This window comes from Oryctolagus cuniculus, chromosome 11, assembly GCF_964237555.1.
Source record: "Oryctolagus cuniculus chromosome 11, mOryCun1.1, whole genome shotgun sequence".
Lineage (NCBI taxonomy): Eukaryota > Metazoa > Chordata > Mammalia > Lagomorpha > Leporidae > Oryctolagus > Oryctolagus cuniculus.
Window position 1 is genome coordinate 17884589 of NC_091442.1, and position 23976 is coordinate 17908564.

The following is a 23976-nucleotide window of genomic DNA, read 5'->3' on the forward strand; positions in this document are numbered from 1 at the left end:
CACTAATACAACTTAGGGAAACCCCAAGTATCCCCCCCCCTTTTTTTTGACAGACAGAGTGCACAGTGAGAGAGACAGAGAGAAAGGTCTTCCTTTGCCATTGGTTCACCCTCCAATGGACGCCGCGGCCGGCGCGCTGCGGCTGGCGCACCATGCTGATCCGATGGCAGGAGCCAGGTACTTATCCTGGTCTCCCATGGGGTGCAGGGCCCAAGCACTTGGGCCATCCTCCACTGCACTCCCGGGCCACAGCAGAGAGCTGGCCTGGAAGAGGGGCAACCGGGACAGAATCCAGCGCCCCGACCAGGACTAGAACCCGGTGTGCCAGCGCCGCAAGGCAGAGGATTAGCCTAGTGAGCTGTGGCACCGGCTAGTATCCCTATTTTATAAAGAAATAGTATGTCTACAACAGGCTCAAATTATATTATGCACGCTGTGACAAGTACCAAAAAGTACAATATATGGCAACTTCTTCAATTATATATGAATAGCTATTACATAAATTTACTTAGTATAGCTCGTGTGGCAGACTGGGAATTCTGAGGATAAATGACTGGGAAGTAAATGTGGGTCAGTACAAAAGTAGAACTACCCACAAACAGAATGTGGGACCTTCTGAATGCCAAAGCATTTAATAACCAACTGATAGTAAACTGTAGTAATGATCTGCACATTGAAAGATAAATAGGCTAAATAACCTCTAAAGACACATAAAGAAATACTTGCAAGTAAATGTTGCCTAAGATTTGCTGAAATATATGGAGCAAGGAGAGGGGAGAAGGGGAGGCTGAGAGACATAGGGAAAAATTAGTAAATAGGTTGCTTGCTAGTTACTGAAGTTAGTTGACAGATACATGGGGGAGTTCATTATTCTACTCTATCTGTATACTTGAGACTTTGAATAAGTTAAAGATTATCTCTAAATTTCATCCTTTCTAGTTCTTTAAGTTGTTACTGTATTCATAAGGGTACAAGATGACAAGCCTAGCTAAAAGAGATTTGTGTTAAAGAACAGCAAGAAACAGTTTAACAGATAAAATTAAACTTACAAGTCAGGATGTTCTGCCCTAACGATGATAGTGAGCTACTTGAAACAGAAAAGGAAGGAACAAAAATAAGTCATATGTAAGGTTAATTAAAGGGCAATATGTGTAAAAGGGTTAAAAAAATAAAAAGACAAAATCGGTATAAATTTTTGAAGCAATCTAGAGAAAAGTGATAGCAAAGGATTAAGGAAGAAAAAAAAAAGGTAAATTTGAGTCCGAAAAACAGAAATAGAACCCAGTTCCAGCAATGCACTGCCGAAAGTCTTTGGATCCAAATAATTGGGTGACTTTGGGCCTTGGCAAGACAATAAATATTAAAGACTGAAGAAATGGAGGACCCAGCATTATAGCATAGCAGATCACTGGCATTACATTATGAAAGTGCTAGTTCAAGTTCCAGATGCTCTGGTTAAAATCCAGCTCCCTACTAATGCACCTGAGAAAGCAGCTGAGAATGGACCAAGTGCTTGGGCCCTTGTACCCATGTGGGAAACCTGGATGGAGTTCCAGGTTTCTATATCAGCCCAGGCCATTGAGGCCATTTGGGTATGAACCAGCAGGTGGAAGAGCTCTGTCTCCCTTTCTGTCACTGTCTGTCAAATAAATAAATCTTAAAAAAAAAAAGGGTGGGGGTGGGGGGGATCCAGAGCAGCGAGGTAGAAGGCTAAGCCTCCACCTGCTGTGCCCTCATCTCATATGGGCGCTGGTTCATGTCCAGGCTGCTCCTCTTCTGATCTAGCTCTCTGCTTATAGCCTGGGAAAGCAGTAGAAAATGCCAAGTGCTTGGGCCCCTGTAACCACGTGGAAGACCAAGAAGAAGCTCCTGGCTCCCGGTTTTGGATTGGCCCAGTTCCAGTCATTGTGGTCATTTGGGGACAGAACTAGCAGATGGAAGACCTTTCTCTCTGTAACTCTACCTCTCAAATAAATAAAATATTTTTAAAAAAGAAAAGATCTCCCTTTAACTAAAAATAACAGCTATCCATCAGTAAGCATGTATTCTGTAAGAGGTAGTAACAATATCTGTCATAGAGGTTGCCGTTGTGGCACAATGGGGTAAGCCACTGCCTGTGACACCCACATCCCATATCCCATACTTGTTCGAAGTCCCAGCTGCTCTGCTTCTGATCCAGCTCCCGGCTAACATGCCTTCAGAAAGCTGCAGAAGATGTCCAAGCACTTGGCCCCTGCCATTCGTGTGGGAGACCAGGGTGCGAATCCTGGCTCCTGGCTTCAGCCTGGCTCTGCCTTGACCATCAAGGCCATTTTGGAAGGGAACCACTGGATGGACGGTATCTCTCACCTCTCAGTCACTCTTTCAAATAAAAACAATTTTTTAAAGTTACATATTCTTACTTCTTTTAGCTCATCACATTCTTCTGCTTAGATAGAAAGAGAAGCAAAACACCTAGGAATAAGACACTTCAGTATTAAGTCCAGGAAATTCTGATCCAACCATTAAAGCTGGCCTAATACCAGAATAACAATGAAGTTACACGTTTGGAAAACAAGTATAGCATCTGCTCCAACTCTTACATAAGAGTTCATTCTCCATAGGGAAGTCAGACATACACAAAGTACAAGAAAAAGGACGTCAAATCTATAAAATGCTTGGTTGAACATTTTAAAATAAGGTAGAGCACAAAAGATCACTGGCAAAGACTAACGTGATTACAGATATCATAGAGCAACACAGAATGGAGGGAACCTATGAAGGAAGCTGGAGAAAAGGTCTGATTCAAATTCCTGCTCTACCACTTAGTGTATGACCCTGGGTACGAGTCACTTAATTCAGATCTTTAAGAAGGTAGCATAAATTGGTGGTTAAGAACTTTAAAATCTCAGTCATCATGTGCCATATACCCATAATCTTGGGTAAATTCATCTTTTATAGATGAAATAATTGGGGTCCATAAAAGTTAAGTGATCCCGAAGCATTTTAATTCATGAATAGCTGTAACTGAATTAATCTACAAGAAATTGTAAACATGTGGACAACTGTCAATGAGGTTACAATCCTCCCTTGTGATTAACTTACATAAACTGAACTATCCAATCATTTCATACAACAAAGAATTCACTTTCTATGAAGTAACAGCCAGTCCCAATCACCCTGCCCAACCAGCCAACAACACATAAAAGCTTGTCTCATTTTCTTTCCTGTCCTCAGATCCAGAATAGAAAAGCACTTATGAAAAAAGAGGTAAAGAGGCCGGCACTGTGGCGCATCCCATATGGGCGCCGGTTCTAGTCCTGGCTGCTCCTCTTCCAATCCAGCTCTCTGCTATGGCCTGGGATAGTAGATGATCCCAAGTCCAAGTCCTTGGGTCCCTGCATCCATGTGGGAGACCTGGAAGAAGCTCTTGGCTCCTGGCATTGGACCGGCGCAGCTCTGGCCATTGCGGCCATCTGGGGAGTGAACCAGTGGATGGAAGACTTATCTGTCTGTCTCTACCTCTCTGTAACTCTTTCAAATAAAATAAATCTTTAAAAAAAAAAAAAGAAGAAAAAAGAGGTAAAACTTGCTTTTTTTTTTTTTTTTTTTTTTTTTTTTTTTGACAGGCAGAGTGGACAGTGAGAGAGAGAGACAGAGAGAAAGGTCTTCCATTGCCGTTGGTTCACCCTCCAATGGCCGCTGCGGCCGGCACACCGTGCTGATCCAAAGCCAGGAGCCAGGTGCTTCTCCTGGTCTCCCATGCGGGTGCAGGGCCCAAGCACTTGGGCCATCCTTCACTGCACTCCCTGGCCACAGCAGAGAGCTGGCCTGGAAGAGGGGCAACCGGGACAGAATCTGGTGCCCCGACCGGGACTAGAACCCAGTGTGCCGGCGCCACAAGGCGGAGGATTAGCCTATTGAGCTGCGGCGCCAGCCAAAACTCGCATATTCTTAACAGCTCTGTACTTAAAAAGTTTTTTAGGGGATGGACTTACATCACCAGTTAACATTCCTTATGCAAAAGCATAGCTGTATTAGTTTAGCTGCAGTCAGTAGGTGGCTAATAGCGTTGCCAATCTTATTTTATTCATCTAGGATCTCTAAAGCAGTCACACTCAATCCAAGCATAAGCATTTACATTTTCTTGGAGAAAAGGCTAAGTCATCAGCAAAGAATATGATCCTTTTATCAACCATTTCATGATCTTAAAAGCTTTTAGGGCAGTCAAATCAGGGAAGAGAAAAAAGAGTTCTTTAATTTCTCATAAACAAAAAGCAGAGAGCTTTCTGGTATAAAGAGGGATCTTTATGATGTTTTAAGCCAGATTCCTTTACACTATTGATTATCAGTTTTTTAGGATTAAAACAACCATAAAATATGACGGGCTCCTCCTTCAAAAACAGTAATCAACTCAAGCATGTCGGGAGGAAACTGGGAAAGAGTAATAATGAGACAGGGAACCAAGGGAGCAGTTAAGCCACCTGCAAGCGTATTATCTCAAGACCCCACAGGATATGAATTTGGTAACCCTTGCTTAAAATAAACAGACCCCTTGCCTGGACCAGGCTCTTACCAGCTTAGGGAGCCAAGGCTGACCTAGATTGACCTATAGTCCTTATAAGCTTATTTTAATATAAGAGCATTCTAAACAACACACCAACCAGCTGCTGTGACAGGAAACAGCAGATAATATCAGGAAGGAAAAGAGTTCTAGACTGGGGGAGAGGGGTTTTTACTTCCCAGAAGAATCAATATTCCTCCGCTTTACTAGAATATACCTTCTCTTTCACTCAATAACCCAAATATTAAACACAGTTCACAATTCTGCTTCTAGTAGGCCCCACTGTGTCTGTGGAGTGTGTATCTTTGCTTTCTCAGTAAAATGTTTGTTGCTTGTGATTCACTATTCTGATTCCCTCCTGAATTCTTTCAAGAACCTGGGTACCAGGCAGCCTTGGCAGTCTAGCACCAACAATATGTACAATCAAAAGTTACCTTCTGCCAAAGGATACTCACAATAAAATTTCTGTCAAATAATCTGAGGGCCGGCACTATGGTGTAGCAGGTAAAGCCGCCACCTGCAGTGCCAGCATCCCATATGGGCGCTGGTTTGAGACCTGACTGCTCCACTTCCAATCCAGCTCTCTGCTATGGCCTGGGAAAGCAGTAGAGGATGGCCCAAGTCCTTGGGCCCCTGCACCAGTGTGAAAGACCGGGAGGAAGCTCCTGGCTCCTAGCTTTGGATCAGCGCAGCTCCGGCCGTTGCAGCCAACTGGGGAATGAACCATCGGATGGAAGATCTCTCTCTCTCTCTCTCTGCCTCTCCTCTCTCTGTGTAGCTCTGACTTTCAAATAAATCTTTAAAAAATATAGAAATTTTCTTCAGCCGTGCTTAGAGAAAGACAGGTAATTTGCTGTTGGGACTCAGTTAATGTAACACCTTTAAAAAAAAGATGAAGACTTAATACAGCTACAAACTCAGAGTAAGTTCTTGACACTTGGCTTATGGTGTCCACCAGCAACCAGAAGCTACCAACTACCATGACAAGAGTACCAGCAGCTTCCTGCGATACACAAAAACACACTTAGGTCAGCGAAGCTTTTCTGTAAAGGGCTAGCAAATAGTTTAAGCCTTGAGGCCCATTCCATCTATTCTAAGCACTCAGGCCAGCCACTGTAACACAAAAGCAGCCACATATCATACGCAAATGAGTAAGCATGGCTATGTTCCAATATGGACAGTGGAATTTGCATTTTATAGTATTCCTGTATCACTGAAATAATACTCTCCCAATTCTTTTTCACCAATTATTAAGTAAAGTAAACACCATTCTCTGCAGGCCATATAAAACCAGCTATCGTTTACACAATAGTAAGCTAGTAGTGACTAGAAACTACTCCCAATGACTCCTGAAAAAATGCTGCTTTTCTCAAAAGCACTATGTAAATAAAAAAAAAAAAAAAACACCCCCTCCCTTTTTAAAGATTTATTTATCTGAATTTATTTATTATTGAATTTATTTATTCATTATTTATTTACTTATCTGAGCCTGCAGCTCCAGCATCCCATATGGGTGCTGGTTCGTGTCCCAGCTGCTCCTCTTCCAATCCAGCTCTCTTCTAATGGCCTGGGAAAACAGTGGAAGATGGCGCAAGTGCTTGGGCCCCTGCACCCACCTGGGGAGATCTGGAAGAAACTCTAGGCCCCTGGCTTCGGATGGGCCCAGCTCCAGCTGTTGTGGCCATTTGGGGAATGAACCAGTGGATGGAAGACCTCTCTAAATAAATAAATAAATAATTATTTGAAAGTCAGAGTTACAGAAAGAGAGGGAGTGTGTGTATGTGGCAGGGGGAGACAGAGACATCTTCCATCTGCTGGGTCACTCCCCAAATAGCTCCAACAATCAGGACTGAGCCAGGTAGAAGCCAGGAGCTTTATCAGGGTCTCCCACGTGAACGCAGGGGCCCTAGTACTTGGGTCATCTTCCGTAGCTTTCCCAGGCACATTTCCAGGGACCTGGATTGCCAAGTGGAACAGCCACGACACAAACGCAGACTCATGGGATGCCAGCTTCGCAGGCAGTAGCTTAACCTGCTACATCAATCGGCCCCCCAAAAATATTCGCTCTTATCTACAACTCCTCTTTAAACTTTTTTCTAAACAATATCCATGCTAAGCTACCTTCCCTTCTTTTTCCTTCAAACAGACCATGAATGTCAGCCATGTATCAACTTTATTTGAAAGTGGTTAAAATTCTAGCAGCTCTGGAAACCTAGACAAAAATCAAAATGAGAAAACTTTGAAGGTAGGTCATTGTTGGACCCACTGTTCATTCTTAAGCACCAGGTTAGTTAAATTTGTTATTTATCTCCCTTGAAGTTGAAACAACATCATACTTGTTCATACAATGATAACCTCCTCTGATGGAATTTCTTAGCAAATAAGCAAACTTCAGGGATCTTTTTATTAAACAAGGAGGTTTCTAGCTATTCTTTAGTTTTAAAAAGTTCCTTTTTCTTAAATATTCAGATATGTAGTTTTTACTGATTTCTGGAATAACTGGCTCCAAGCACAAGCTGAAACTCTAATAAACAACAGGGTCCTTGCTGCATAGATAGGCAAGTTTTCCTTAATAAGGGGAGGAATACACATTAATGTGAAATATGGCAGAGCCTGATATTAGTCTGTTAAAGATCTGTCCCAAATCAAGAATTCCTAGAAGTAATCCAGGCTCCCCTTCACCTTGTTTTTGTTTCACATTTTACCCAAATCTGTTGTGATGTACATAAATCTAATCTGTAACTGTGTTGTCCAATATAATAGCTGTTAGCCATGTCACTATATTAAGTTTAAATTAAGTAAAATATTTAAATTCTTTAGTCACACTAACCATATTTCAAGGGCTCAAAACCCTCATGTGATTAATCTATCATATTAGCACAGATATAGAACATTCCCCATCATGACTGAAAGTTCTATATCAGATAGCACTGATCCAGAACAACATCCTCTTTTTTATTGGCAAGGATTCTGAAGCATCATACTGTGGGACCTCCTCTGGTCAGAGGTGACAAAATTGGGGTTGAGACTTCCTTTGTCCTGATTCTCTGCCTACCACCGTCTGTTTCACCTGCTGGATCAGTGAAGGGCCTTTTTCCTAAATGGCATTGCAATATGCTGTATTGTTCCTTAAAGCTAGGCAGAAGTATGCCTGATTAAGCTGACTGCTTCTACAGAGCCACTGGACAATCAGAGCCTCAACAAGTACAAGCTCAGAGAACATTTCACCTGAAACATTAGTCACAGAGGTGTAAGACAAACCTATACAGAGCAATTATTTTAAGCTTCAGTTGTACAGCAAATCCCATTTTTACTAACTCTTCTTTGTTTCCTAAATACAAAACTTAAGAGTTGGAATTTTTTACTCTTGCCTTCAGAAGTAATTAAGACAAACACTTGCATTTCATATAATTCTCTGTAGTGAATCACATTTTCACAAGGACATCCCTGCATTGCAATGCTTCTCCTTTCCCAGGAGGCAGAACTTAAAAGGGAAAAGGAACTTGTCTGACCTGAAAATGTACCTTCTCAGGCCAGTCCAATTAGGGCAGGCCCATTCCTGTAGGTCTGTCCTCCTTTCTTCTATTAAGTGAGCTCTTAATGCACAGCAAGTAGCCAGAGTTACAAAAATTCTGCCTGCACTACATAGATTCCACACCTCAGCATCAATCACCTTTGTTTCTAATAGCCAGGGCCCTTGAAGTGCCTCCGAGTCTACACGTTGTCTGTCCATAAACGTGTCAAGTGTGTTGATGCATTGTCACATATCTTATTACAAAGACAACCAAGAGCCCTTCTTTGTGCCTGAAATGCATGGGCTATTCTAAAGCAACTAACTGTAGAAAAGAATAAGCTTGAACATACCTCTCTTACTCAGCTACTATATATTCTTTAGAAGTACAAGAGGTCTTTCTAGTGTTGAATCCTATTACTGGCTCCTTAAAGATTTTTATGCTCCAAAGGAACCCATTCCATTACTTTAACTTCATAACTGTAAAGAAGCACAAATAAAGGGCCTCAGCTCTAAGTCTTATAAAATAAGGAACACTGATGAAGAGATCAAATCACTATAAAACTAGTTTTAGGCTTCACAGAATTATCAGGGCCATAGAATTTGATCAGAAGCTTGTTTTGATCAATTTATCTTTTTTTTTTTTTAATTTTGACAGGCAGAGTGCACAGTGAGAGAGACAGAGAGAAAGGTCTTCCTTTGCCGTTGGTTCACCCTCCAATGGCCGCCGCGGCCGGCGCGCTGCAGCCAGCGCACCGCGCTGATCCGATGGCAGGAGCCAGGTACTTATCCTGGTCTCCCATGGGGTGCAGGGCCCAAGCACTTGGGCCATCCTCCACTGCACTCCCGGGCCACAGCAGAGAGCTGGCCTGGAAGAGGGGCAACCGGGACAGAATCCAGCGCCCCGACCAGGACTAGAACCCAGTGTGCCAGTGCCTCAAGGCGGAGGATTAGCCTAGTGTGCCGCAGTGCCGGCCAATTTATCTCATTCTTATCAACTATTTGACTTTACAGATATAGTAGTACCAGGTATCATTAAGTGTCCCCTTATGACTGTGAGGTAGCAGCTATTATCCCTAACTTTACAGATGAGAAAATTGCCATTTAGACTTGTGACTTACTTAAGACCACCTAGCTTATAAGAGTTGAACTCAAAAGTTAATCTAACTCCGAGGTCTGTATTTCACTGATGAGCTCATGGACTTAATCAACTGTCTCATTTTTCCTAAAAATATTAGGCTCAACATAAGCTGAACCTCAAATCTTGGCTCTATTCCATTGGTTCTGAAAGTTTAGTGATCATTCATCTCAGTAAAATGGTACCATCTTCCTAAGCCCAGCCTGGCTTACTAAAGTCAGGTGACCAAATGGCCCAATCACAAGCGTCAGCCCCATCCCCCACCCTAACAGAGTTTGCTGCTCCTACTTCCTTACCTCTGCAAAGCTAAATAAGACCTGTTCTAATACAGGCTATTGTTCTATCGTGCACAGGGAAGCAGCTTGTTGGGTTTCCCCACCCAACAATAAACCTTCTCCCTTACTTCAGTGTTGGGTGTGTGTTGTGGTGGCCTCTGAATCCAATCAACTTGAGAACCTGTTAAAATCCAGATGGCTGAGCCTTCCACTCCCAGAGTTTTTTTGAGTAAATAGGTCTGCAAGGTCCAAGAATTTTCATTTCCAGCAAGTTCTTAATGTTCATACTGGATGAGGAAACTACATTGAGAACTACTATTGTTCCATTCTCATCTTTCCATTTTAATCACTGCCATCAGTAGCTGAAGACCCCCAACTAATTTAGTCTAAAGGTAGTGATCCTCCATAGATATTGGAACTTTTTTTTTTTTAATTGTATTTATTTGAAAGTCAGAGTTACACAGAGAGAGAAGGAGAGGCAGAGAGAGAGAAAGAGAGAGAGAGGTCTTCCATCCACTGGTTCATTCCCCAACTGGTCACAATGCTTGGAGCTGGCCCGATCCAAAGCCAGGAGCCAGGAGTTTGTTCCAGGTCTCCCACATGGGTGCTGGGGCCCAAGTACTTGGGCCATCTTCTACAGCTTTCCCAGGCCAGCAGAGAGCTGGATCAGAAATAGAGCAGCCAGGACTTGAACTAGTGCCCATATGGGATGCTGGCACTGCAGGCAGCGGTTTTATCCGCTACGCCATGATGCCGGCCCAATACTGGATCTGTAGTATGCTACTCAACTATATTGAGCCCTGCCTTAACTATTCTAGGAATATTAGTAGGGAAACAACCTCTTGTTCTTTGTGCTCCACTTAATCACCCAACCAAAGAGGATGACATCAGGATCAAATTGTTAAGGTTGGGGGAAGGATTAGGATTCTGACAAAATACAGCAAAACAGTTGCAAAGGCTGTTACTATTTAGGTTAAATACTTACTGGAAGGTAGAAACTAGCTTATTTTCGAGTGGATAAACATCAAGCTTTCCTAAGCATGTATTGAAAAGCTTTATAGCTTGACCAACGGAACAAATGAAGCAAAATACACATCTTAGTCAAATAAGATAGACAACTCAAGATAAAGCTATCAGTCTCTCCAAAGGTGGTTTATGGGTCAATAGCATTAATCAGAATCATATGGGATTACTGAAGATACATTTAAAATCCAAAATTTTCAGCACCTCTACTATGTAATCAACTTCTATAGAGTACTAGAAATACATGTTTTTACCAAGGCTCCTGGGTAATTTTTATGCACATTACCTAGGGAACAATTAAAACATTGTGAAGCCTTCATTTAGAACAGGCATTTGGTCTAGTGGTTAAGATGCTAGTTAGGACACCCAAGTATCCTTAACAGAGTGCCTGAGCTCAGTACCTGCCTCTACCTCTTGACTACAATGTGCTGCTAATGCAGATTGAGATAATGGTGATGTCTCAGTGACTGAGTTTCTGTCACCACATGGGAGATCCTTGTTCCCAGCTTCAGTCTCAGTTGGGGTCTACTACAAGAATTTGGGGAATGATAAAGCAGATGGGAGCACTCTAGGACCTCTCTCTGTTTCACTTGCACTCGCTCTGCTTCTCAAGTTAAAAAAAAAAAAAAAGAAAAGAAAAAAAGAACAACTCACTTGATCTTCAACCAGCTAGCTCCTAAGCTCAGGGTAAAGAGGCTTCCATTTCACAGTTTACACATTTACTCAATATATTGACTATCTTAACTTCTAACTAAGCAAAGCATATACAGGTCAGAACAAAAAATTGGAAGAGGAGTACAAAAGCTCAAAGTCAGAGAAAAGAGGTTATTCTGACTTGGGGTTAGGTGGTGATTGCAGAGGCAAGTCCCTGGAAAGGAAATGGAATGTCTAAGACTGTATCCTCAATACTAAAACAAAACAGGCTCTAAGATGTTTAGAGCTCTCAAGGAGCGCCTAATGCTTAGTGTCTTCTTAAAAACAGGTAGTAAAATGAGGAAGTACAAGGTAGATCTATCTAATTCTTACCAGATTTTAAACACTAAGAGGCACTCCAGGGTAAAAGGACTGTTTGAACAGGACCTAACATTAGTTAGTGCACATTGCACTCAATTTTATTTCTAGCAAAGAGGATTGCTACAGGAGGTTTTTTTTTTTTATAAAAGTTAAAATTTCAATAAATATGCAATTAAAAGGTAAATTTATGTTGGTGCAAAACAATCTTAAATAATTTTTTCACAATATGCATTTCCATGAACTTTTTGAAGACACCAAATATGCACATATTTCAAAGTTTGTAGCATAAACTTATCTTTTACTGTATTTATTTATGTGTACTTGAAAGGCAGAAAGAAACAGAGATCTTCATCTCTGGGTTCACTCCCCAAATGTCCATAGGAACTGGGACTGGACCAGGTGGAAGCCAGATGTAGTACCTGAGTCATCATCAGCTGCCTCCTAGGGTATACATCAGCAGGAAGCTGGATCAGAAGTAGAGTCAAGACTTGAACCAGATACCTCAATATGGGACACAGAGGTTCCAAGTGGTGTCTTAACCAGTGGGCCAAACACTTGCCCCTCAATTTATCTTTCAAATCAATTTTCCATGAACTTCTGGAAGTACTTCATACTTTTAGAGTTAAATGTCTGGCCTTGTAGAGTTTTGGGTTGAAAAATCAAGTGTAACAAGCCAGCAGTTACAAAGACTAGCCAATTTGTGTTCCTTCTTTCCCCCTTATTTCCTCTTCTAGCACAGCTGAAGCATGAAAAATTAAGGGACGCTGAAGTATGATCAATTCCCTAAGATTCTCATAATTCTTCATTTCTGATGTAAATAGCAAAAATTACTGACAACGCACCCATCCCTGCAAAAAATGCACTAATTGTATGAATAAGGCATACTAAGAATAAGTCTTAACATTTACTTTTTTTTTTTTTGACAGGCAGAGTGGACAGTGAGAGAGACACAGAGAGAAAGGTCTTCCCTTTGCCGTTGGTTCACCCTCCAATGGCCGCCGTGCTGCAGCCGGCGCACCACGCTGATCCGATGGCAGGAGCCAGGTACTTCTCCTGGTTTCCCATGGGGTGCAGGGCCCAAGCACTTGGGCCATCCTCCACTGCACTCCCTGGCCACAGCAGAGAGCTGGCCTGGAAGAGGGGCAACCGGGACAGAATCCGGCGCCCCGACCGGGACTAGAATCCGGTGTGCCAACACCGCAAAAGGAGGATTAGCCTAGTGAGCTGCGGCGCCAGCCAACATTTACTCTTGATCATTTTTCCAGTATTCAAATCATTCCATGTACAGAAATCCCCCCACCCTCATCTGCAGGGGATACAGTCCATAACATTCCTTGAATGCCTAAGCATACCTAAATTTCTAAATTAGGGATAGTAAGAGATTAATAAACATAAAACAGAAAAATTATAATATACCATAAAAGTTATTTAAAAACTTAAGAATTGTGTATTTCAGGGCCGGCACTGTGGCGTAGCAGGTAAAGCCGCTGCCTGTAGTGCCAGCATCACATGTGGGTGCCGGTTCAAGTCCCAGCTACTCCACTTCTGATCCAGCTCTCTGCTGGGCCTGGGAAAGCAGAAGACAGCACAAGTCCTTGGGCCCCTGTACCCGCATGGGGGACACGAAGAAGCTCCTGGCTCCTGATTGGCGCAGCTCCGGCCATTATGGCCATCTGGAGAGTGAACCATCGCATGCAAGACTTCTTCTCTCTCTCTGCCTCTCCTCCTTTGTGTAACTCTTTCAAGTAAATAAATCTTTAAAAAAAAAAAAAACTGTATATTTCTAGAATTTTTCACTTACTGTTTTTGGACCCTGGCTGACCCCAGGTAACTACATCACAGAAATAAAAACTGAGGATGGGACGGGCAGTAGGCCTAGCAGTTAAACCATGGTTAGGACACTTTCATCCGACATAGAAGTACCTGAGTTCTATTCCCAGATCAAGTTCCTGAACTAATGCACACCCTGGGAGATAGCTGTGATGTTCAAGTAATTGGGTTCCTCCCACTCATCTGGAAGACTGGGACTGAGTTCCCAGCTCCTGGCTTTCTTTTCTTTAGCATCCTCAACCATTCATTGTGGGCATTTGAAGAGTGAACCAGCAAATGAAAGAGCTTTCAAAATGCTCTCTCTGCCTCTCAAATAAAATTTTTTCATTATGGATAAGGAGAGACTACTGTACAGACCACTGTGTACTGTGCACGTTCCTCTGAGCAGTTTAAAGCTTTCACATATTCCTATTTCAAGATACTTCATTCATTATGAAGCGTTAACAACAGATATAGTCAAACTTTCATAAAATTAAGTTTTGGGGACAGCGCTGTGGCATAGTGTGTAAAGTCGCTGCCTGCAGTGCTAGCATTCCATATGGGTGCCAATTCAAGTCCTGGCTGCTCTCCTTTTAATCCAGCTCTCTGTTACAGCCTGGGAAAGCAGTAGAAGATGGCCCAAGGACTTGTGGGAGACCCAGAAGAAGCTCCTTGCTCCTGGCTTCGGATTGGCCCAGCTCTGGCAGTTGCAGACATCTTGGGAGTGAGCCAGCGGATGGAAGACTCCTCTCTCTGCCTCTACCTCTCTGTAACTCTGCCTTTCAAATAAATAAAAATTAAGTTCCCTAAGGCTGTAAGTACTCAGTCTAATCACTAAGATTTCAGTTCTTCAAACTTGTGAAGAAGGCAATTTCAAATTCTTTATTTCAGGGAATTCAATTTAAGGATTTATTTGATTAGCTATTGTCATATGGATGTCACACACAGAAATGTAAGCATTTCTAGACACTGTTAGACAATCTACCTGTTAGGAGAATCCTGAGTCATACTTCTAAAATTCATGCAATACAATTGTTTAAGAGGTAATGGCAGGGGCCGGCGCTGTGGCTCACTTGGTTAATCCTCTGCCTGTGGCGCCGGCATCCCATATGGGCACCGGGTTCTAGTCCCGGTTGCTCCTCTTCCGGTCCAGCTCTCTGCTGTGGCCTGGAAGGGCAGTGGAGGATGGCCCAAGTGCTTGGGCCCCTGCACCCGCATGGGAAGAAGCACCTGGCTTCTGGCTTTGGATTGGCACAGTAACGGCCGTGGCGGCCATTAGGGGAGTGAACCAATGGAAGGAAGACCTTTCTGTCTATAACTGTTTGAAAAAAAAAGAGGTAATGGCAAACAGGTACATAGAACCAAGGTTCAATGAGCACATTTACACTAAAAAATCATTTTCTGTTAACAGTTATAAGCATTTGAATAATTTTGGAAATTTGTCTTAATCAATTTCTTAAACACACACACACACTCCTCTCTTTCTCTCTCTCTCTCAAGACTGGGAAAAAAAGGAGATGTCATTCTCTTGCACTAACAGTGAAACATTAACTGCCAGAAAGTACTTGCAGTTTCCATTCACCTTGATACGACAGGAGTCTCTGTACTGAGATCCAATGAAAAATCTCGACAGAGGAAGTGAATGTACATATACAACTTACCAGCTTCAAAGTGTTCATTCTAAGAGTTCTATTTTGTTCATCTGTCTCTAGTAGTTACAGATACTTTTTGAATTTCACATGAATTAATATGGCAACTTAACATTTTCTACTTATAAACATGAAATTTTCAGTGTCCTAAGTAGATTTCTAAATATTGTACCATCCCAAGTCCAAAGTGGAGAATGTTACTTACTGTCCAAGACTCTTAACCTAAAATTTAAGGTATGAGAAACAAAGTGGTTTGTACACAGTGAGTGCTTGCCACTAGGCCAACTGAAGCTGCAACAAAGTCAAGGCAAATCAATAATGCTCTGAGCCAGTCTGTTACAATTCACAGAAATTGTATCACACCCAAGGCTGCCTAGTGACCCCTCTAGCAAATCTCACAAGAGATACACTCAAGTTTTAAAGAAATTAAAGACCTTCCCTTTGTACAAAAAATAAATAAATAAAAAGCAAACTCAAAAAAAGGTGTTTAGGGTTTATTTTACTTATTTTTTAAGGATTGGCAAAGAACTAAAAAATTTTCTTCTAGGGCTGGCACTGTGGACTGTGGCGCCAGCAACCATATGGGTGCTGATTCAGGTCCCGGCTGCTCCGTTTTCCATACAGTTTCCTGCTAATGGCCTGGGAAAAACAGTGGAAGATAGCCCAAGTGTTTGGGCCCCTGCCACCTATATGGGAGACCAGGATGAAGCTCCTGGCTTCCAGCTTTGACCTGGCCCAGCCCCGGCCATTGAGGACACCTGGGGAGTGAACCAGCAGATATGAGCTATCTCTTTCTATCTCCCTTTCAAATAAATGAATAAAATTTTTAAAATAAGAAAATAAATACCCATTTCAGAACATTTAAATTTATTCATATACTCATTTAATTTTCAATAGCCTGTGAACCAAAGAAACAGCATCCTTCTTTATAGATGTGAAAACAAGTTTCGGTGGTCAGGAAAAGTTTAATAGTAGGAATAAAGATTTACTGGGGTCTGTGCTATGACAAGGTGGGTAAAGCTGCAGCCTGAAGTGTTGGCATCCCATATGCGCAGCCATTCAAGTTCCAGCTGCTCCACTTCGGAGCCAGCTCTCTGTGATGGCCTGAGAAAGGAGAAGATGGACCAAGTCCTTGGGCCCCTGCACCTGTGTGGAAGATCTGGAAGAAGCTCCTGGCTCCTGGCTTAGGGTTGGCCCAGCTCTGGCCATTGCAGCCATTTGGGAAGTGACCCAGCAGATGGAAGACCTCATTCTCTCTGCCTCTATGTAATTCTGCCTTTCAAATAAATAAAAATTATTAAAAAAAAAAAAAAAAAAGATGTATCTAAGGTTTTCCTGAATTCTACTCATTTTACTGCAGCTACTCCAGAGCTTATCTCCTCACAACCTCCCTTTTTACTCCTGCACCCTTCAGTATCAATCTGGTTCCACCCTTAATACCAAAGTATCTCTTAAGTCCTAACATTCTAGGTACAAGGAGTCCCGGCTATCTCTAACAGCAGATAATAAAGAGCAAGCCAATGCATCTGTACTAGAGGCTTATTAATTACAGCTTAAGTAGGGTTTTTGTAATTTGGACCAAGGTAGTATACTAACAGACTGAGGATGTAAGAAGGGGTAAAAAGAAAAATTTCCCTTCCTAGTCTCTGGTTTGCCCAATATACCTATCCAATCTGTGCTATCCCCATTCAGCTCAAAAAAAATTTTTTTTAAAGATTCATTTATTTGAAAGGCAGAGTTACAGAAAAGCAGAGAGAGAGAGAGAGAGGTCTTCCATCTGCTGGTTCAATCCCCAAATGGCCACAACAGCCAGAGCTGTACCAATCCAAAGCCAGGAGCTTCTTTCAGGTCTCCCAGGCGGGTGCTGGGACCCAAGGACTTGGGCCATCTTTTGCTTTCCCAGGTCACAGAAGAGAGCTGGACTGGAAGTGGAACGCCAGAACTTGAATGCCCATAATGGGAATGCCAGCACTGCAGGCAGCAGCCTTACTCACTACACCATAGCACCAGTCCCTCAATTCAAATTTAACAAAAACATGGTGTCTAGTAAACTTCCAAAACTAGTTTGCTGTGGCAACAGCAACAGAAAGTGGCACATGTATCTGGGTCCCTGCCACCCACATGGGAGACCTTGATGAAACTCTTAATTTCAGCTTGGCTCAGCTCTAGTTGTTGAGCTACATGGGTGGGTGAACCAGTGGATGGACGATCTCTTTGTACCTAGGTCCCTGTCACCCATGCGGCAGACCACAATGAAGGTCATGGCTCCAGGCTGACCCTGGCCATTATGTCTACTTGGGAAGCAAACTAGTGGATGGAAGACTCCTCTCTCTGCAGCACTGATTTTCAAACAAATAAAGTACATCTTTGAAAAGAAGAAAGATGAGACAGACGAAACAAAGCAGGCTAGGACTAAGGATTGGCTGGTTTTTGTTCTTAAAACATTGGAAGATATGGGACTGGCATTGAGGCACAGCTGGTTAAGTCTCCTCCTGCAATGCCAGCATCTCCTGTGGATGGCAGTTTAAGTTCCAGTTTCTCCACTTCCCATCCAACTCCCTGCTAATGTGCCTGGGAAAGAAGACGTCCCAGGTACTTGGGCCCCTGTCACCCACCTGGAAGACCCAGATATATATCCAGGCTCCTGGCTTTGTGGTCATCTGGGAAGTGAACAAGCAGATGGCGGATCTCTACCTCCCTCTATGTAACCGTACCTTTCAAATCCTACACATACACTAAGATATCAGAATACCCATGGATTTGTCATTTAAATTTGTTTCAACAATCTTTAATCTACAAGACAGGAGATCTGAAATCTCTGATAGTGCTGTTTGCTCTTTAACACCTTTGTAGGAGCTTGTCTAGGTGTGTCTCAGGAATGCTAATGAATCTCAGTTCTTAGGTTTCTTAAATCCACAGAAACAAAATGTTAACATCAAATGCTAAGAGGGAAATTAATGGCCTGGTAGATGCATCCCTACACCAAATCTGATGGGAAGGACAGAAGGGAGATGTAAACAATAATACCGTCCAGAAAAATCCTCAAGTACACTACATAGAGGTTAAGTCTGAACTAAAAACTTAGGCTAACAAATAAAAATACATACAAAAAAAGAAATTAAGGGGCTGGCATTGTGGTATAGTGGATAAAGTTGACACTTGACACGCTTGCTCCACTTCTGATCCAGTTCCCTTGTAATGGCCTGAGAGGGGCAGCAGAAAATGGTCCAAGTACTTGGGCCCTTGCCACTGACATGGGAGACCAGAACAAAGCTACTGGTTTGAGCCTGGCCAACCACAGCAGTCCAGGCAGTTTAGAGAATGAACCAGTGTTTGGAAGACCTCTGTTTGTCTCTCCCTCTCTCTGTTAACTCTCTCAAGTAAATAAACAAATCTTTTAAAAAATTTAAAACAAGTTTCTACCTCTCAGGGAGTTTCTTTCTTAAACAAAAATTTAGAGACATAAATGACAAATATATTGATACTTAATACATACTTTGATATGGTCAGTCTCTACATACCCTAGAGATACACCTGAGTATTAACTACATCAGATCTTTGCAGCTTAAAAAAATCTTACATATATAAAATAAAAATCATGTTTGACAATATTTGCTATAAATCAGTTAAGCAAACTATTAGCCATTTCCTTTACCATTATATGTTTAATACCATTAATATCTAAAGATACTCTGCCGTAAGCCTTTTCCCACCTAATCAAGACTTGGCCACCCTGCTACCTTCCACTTATCTTCAAACCCCACCCCCCTCCACGGTTGCCTAGGCCCTATGCTATCAACACAATGCACATTGCAAGCATCCAGATAGGCAGGTGGTAGGGAGGGTGGAGGCTGATTGGCAAAATGCTAATTATTCCAAGCCCTATTTTATATTTCCTATTTCAGCTGTTGGCCTGGAGCCATGGGTATGGAAAGCTGCTTCTCAAAGTACAGATTTACAAGGAAAGGAAATAAAAAAAGACTTGTTCCCAAAAACTACTACTGAAAGTTTAAATACAATCTGAAAGCTTCCTTTTAACACAGTACATGATTCACTTCTTAAAGGCCACTTTGGAATTTCTTCCACCCTAAACTTTTTACCTTAAGCCTAATTCTCTATTGTTTATTCAAAATAACCTTATAATGCAAAGCTAATGTTTGAAAAATAATTAAGGGACAATCAGATCATCTAAACCATTAAGACACAGAAAATTCATTCAACTGACTCACCTCCACAAACAATGAACTGTCTATGATTTACTGTATTTCAAGAGTAGTTAAAAAAACCCTCTGGATCCTTCATCAAATACTCATATCAAACAATTTCATAGCCTCATTTAAAGCAACTACATTTGAATCCATTCTTCCATGTGAACCTATAACTTTATTGGTGCTCAATATAATTTTATAAGGATAGGATTCCTCACAAAACACTTCTGGGGGAATGACTTTAGGCTTGAAGAAAATCAGTTTCATTGCTACACTAAAATTATGGCAAAAGCTGTTAAAGATTTGTAATGTACACATGCATTTATGCCCAATGTGAAATAACCAAATCTTAAGTCTCCTAAAATGATATACATCCAGAAAATACAACACAATAATTTCGGACACCATTAGCAGAACATTTTTCTAACTTTTTTACAGACTCAAAAGATGGTCATTTTTTATACACACACATTAAAAAAAAAAACTTCACAGCTTAATTTTATAATCCCTGACACTCAATATAAATTGGTACTAATTCACTATGTTCCAGAACAAATTGGAGTATCTCTGTCAAACTCTTATAATTCCACATTTTTAAGCTGACCACAAGGAAACAGACCAACTCATTTTGCTGTTGCTGGACAAGATGAAATTTGAGGGCTGACCCTGGGTTCTTTCCTTTTTACTCTACCTAATTTCTTTCTTTCTTTTTTTTTTTTTTTTATTTTTGACAGGCAGAGTGGACAGTGAGAGAGAGAGACAGAGAGGGAAAGGTCTTCCTTTGCCGTTGGTTCACCCTCCAATGGCCGCCGCTGCAGCCGGCGCACCGCACTGATCCGATGGCAGGAGCCAGGATCCAGGTGCTTTTCCTGGTCTCCCATGGGGTGCAGGGCCCAAGCACCTGGGCCATCCTCCACTGCACTCCCTGGCCATAGCAGAGAGCTGGCCTGGAAGAGGGGCAACCGGGACAGAATCCGGCGCCCCAACCGGGACTAGAACCCGGTGTGCCGGCGCCGCAAGGTGGAGGATTAGCCTATTGAGCCACGGCGGCGGCTCACTCTACCTAATTTCTAAAGAAAAGGAGTTGGTGAGGTTGACACATTATTTAACTACCACATTTCAAACCATAAGGTATTTATCATTCCTTATTTTACAAGGAACACTGGAGCCTAAAATTTGGGATGTCTGAATCGCTGGTAATTCAGAATGCACATTTAAAAAATAAGTAAAATAGGGGCCAGCGATGTGGTGTAGTATAGTAGGTTAAGCCTCAGTCTGTGGCCCTAGCATCCCACATGGGCGTCGGTTTGAGCCCTGGTTGCTTCACTTTGGATCAGCTCCCTGATAATGGCCTGAAAAAGCAGTAAAAAATGGCCCAAGTGCTTGGGCCTCTGCACCCATGTGAGAGACCAGGAAGATCCTGGCTCCTGATCAGCCCAACCTTGGCCACTGCAGCCATTTGGGGAGTGAACCAGCAGATGGAAGACCTCTCAGTCTCTCCCTGTCTGTAACTTTGCCTCTCAAATAAATATATTTTTAAAAATAAATAAATAAATAAATAAAATAAAAAGCACATGTAGACAAGCAACTTTGTTTCACATCAAAATGGAGTATGAAGATTCTAACAGCTCACTAACTCTAAAAAGGAGGAAACAGAACACTGGAGGCCAGTGTTTAAGTTATTTCTGGATTGAGTCTGAATTTCCAGATTTCATTTGGAGGTGCCATGAGTTTTCAGTTTTTAAAATATGATGCAAGTTTTCAGGTAACCACATCATTAGCCTTTCCACCATACACCCCAACAGCCCAAAAGTACACCTATTCAGCAGCATCAGAAACAATTCATATTTAATTGTTCTCAGACAATTTGAACACAGTAAACTAATCAGAATCACACATGATGGTGGTCAAATCCTATTTCTTAGAATATAACACTGATGGAGTCAAGTCTTAACCTCACCAAAGGGAGGAGACTGAAAAGAATTTACTAGCTCCACAGAAGACAAGAAAAAACTTCATCCAAGTCTTTGAAAGAGCAAAACAGTCACTTACCCACCCCCAACCTGATGTTATCACTATCAATTATGTGGATAGCAAGGCAGCCCATACAGTATTGTAATAATGACTCAGCCTCACTATAGTTAGTGCTACCAACACTTAGGAAATCTTTTCACTTAGGTAAAAGAGAAGTTATGGTTTATGCTCCTAGAATTCCTAGTACACTGTCAATATTTTAAATATAAATGTATTTCACAAATCAAAGATTTTCCCAGCAGTTGAATATGAATTAGGATGTTTTAAATTCAAAACAGCCACAATTTTAAATACTGTAAAGAATGAGTTACATAATTCAATCACTGGTTAAGAGTGTATTGCTTGATAGAACTAATAGTCACTAACATCACCCATCTTCCAGACAATATTCACAAAGATGTTAGGTCCTTCATGGTGCTAAGGAGAAAGTTAAAAGTGCTTTCTCTTGAAGGAGGTTTTGATAAAGAGGGAATGACAAACTATCAAATCTTCTCTCCTCTTTCAGCTCCACAACAAAGTAGAGATATGGAGCTTTTAATTTCTCCATACTAGTATCATTCCTATAGCTTAATGGGCTATAGGAATGTACTCCTAAGCTCGTGGGCTTTGGAGTACACAACTCACTGTCCTTGGACAAACTAGTAAACATCCCAAAGCCTCAACTTCCTCACCTATGAAACAGAGATAATAGGGCCTAACTCAGAAGGGTCCTTCTAATCAATTAAGTTAAATTTGATGGTCTATGGAAACAGCTGAGATTCATGCCTGGCAGTTAGTACAAATTCAATAAATACTTGTTATATTATTCCTGGAAAATGTGGCCAAAACATTTTTAAAGTTAACAATTCACTTTAGTATCTACAAAAATGGCAGTACAGATCAGTAACGTACTCTGCCCACATCATTCACATATTCAACAATTCTTTTGTATAAACTGTGAGAAGTTAACTTTCTTAAAGGAGAAAGCGCTAAATTTTGTTTTGTACCTATATACAAGGCCTACTGAGTCCAGCCTTAAAGACAAAAGAACTCTTCTTTATTAACATCCTACCTTCCTCCAGAGAAGTCAAGAAGACATCTTTACATATCTACCTGCCACATCTTTTTGCCCCCATATACAAAGAAACGTATCTCTAATCTGTGGTTTCCTGAGCTGCAGAGGCATCATCTCCTCCTTTTTTAAAAAGGCCAGTAGGCTAACTAAGGGTACCTGAGAAACAAATTCTCCAACTCAACAATTCTCAGTGCCTGGTACTGCACAACACTGCTCCTAAGTCACCTCCCCTGAGAAATCTCTCCATCTTCAGACAAGCGTAAACCCTCTATGCTCCCAAAGCTTTTAGAGTACACATGTGCCCCAGCATCTAATCGTAACTAATTATGTGTCCTCCAATAGATGAAACTGAGAGTGAGAGTCCTGTTGTGCATTAAACATAGCGCCTGTCACACACTACTAGGTGCTCAAGAAATGCTACCCTTCAACCAGGTTTTCTCCTGACTATCATCTCTTGCTGGATGTCCCATTTCAAAATCTGAACATAAGGCTGTTTTCACTAGAGCAGGCTAGCATGATGGGTTGCTGATTACAACATCAGAAAACCTACTCATCAGCTTCTCCTATTGGAGAAGTTCCCGGAACCTAAATTCAATTGAACAGGACTATGTACCATCAGAAATCAGTGGGAATTCCCAGCACACTCAAAGTGCCTTCTCCTTCAACTGGATTGTTGGAAAACTTGCAGGGACAAGCATTCTACTGGGGAAATCTTCTGTGGGTAACTAAGGTGTAAATACTAAAATAAACACCTTGATTTGGCTAAAAGGTTCAAAAACAAAGAAGTGGGAAAAACAAGCTAATTCTTGATTCCTAAAAAACTGTGGTTCTGAAAAAGAATGAACAGGAAGCAGGGGTGGGTGCTGGTCCCTCCGTTTCAATAAACAAAATTCTTCTCACCATCCCCCTAAGCCCAAAAAAAAGAGCTAACACACCAGAACCAGATGAAATGCTCAACTCCAAGTACACTCTAAACTGTTTCCAAAAAATAAAATAAAAGGGAAACACTGCCTTGAGAACCCAGGCCCCAATGAGAAGTTCTAGTTAACATACTTTAATTTTTAAAAGGCCAATACCTCCAAGTCCAACTGTTACACTGGGTGACACACAGAGAACTTGCAAACTTTCTGAAGCGAGATACTACTACCCTTGCAAAGAACACAACTTAGGGAAAATAACCTCCAAATGTGAGGAACTCCAGTGGCTTTAGTTTTTAAGGCCATAATTTGTAACTCATAGGCATCTACTTCCTCCACCAAAAAAATTCAACAGTTGCTTAAGAGAATCCTTCATTGGGGACACAGAAAAAGAAACAAACATGAAGCAGAGCGAAAACAGCCCCCAAAATAAAGTTCTATTTCGGAAAAACTATAATAATTCATTCTCCCCGTCCTTCTTCTCTGGTGAGGGGTGTGATTTCCAGGGCTTTGCTCTGCTGAAAGCTCTTTCTGGGCAGCTCAAGAAAGGAGCCGAGAGAGGGAGAGAAAGAGACAGGCACAGAAAGGAGAGGAAAGAGAAAAAGAAAATGGCGCAGAGACTAAGTCCCGACCGTCGACAAGGCGACTTTCCCGGGAGGAATCCTGGCCGGGAAAGGCTGCCCGAGGCCCGGCGGCGGGCGACTCAGGGTCTCCGTTGCCCCCTCTTGGGAGGGCGGCGATCTGGGGAAGCTGGGGTCCCCGGAAAGGGGGTCTAGAGGCGGCCCGATGGGAACAATGGGG

At 42.0% G+C, this 23976-nt stretch overlaps 1 protein-coding gene across 1 annotated transcript in view; it reads right to left on the reverse strand.

The window, feature by feature from the left end:
* The window catches only part of TOP1 (DNA topoisomerase I), a 98240-nt gene that overhangs the window by 72710 nt on the left and 1554 nt on the right, over nucleotides 1–23976 (reverse strand). The window lies entirely within an intron of this gene.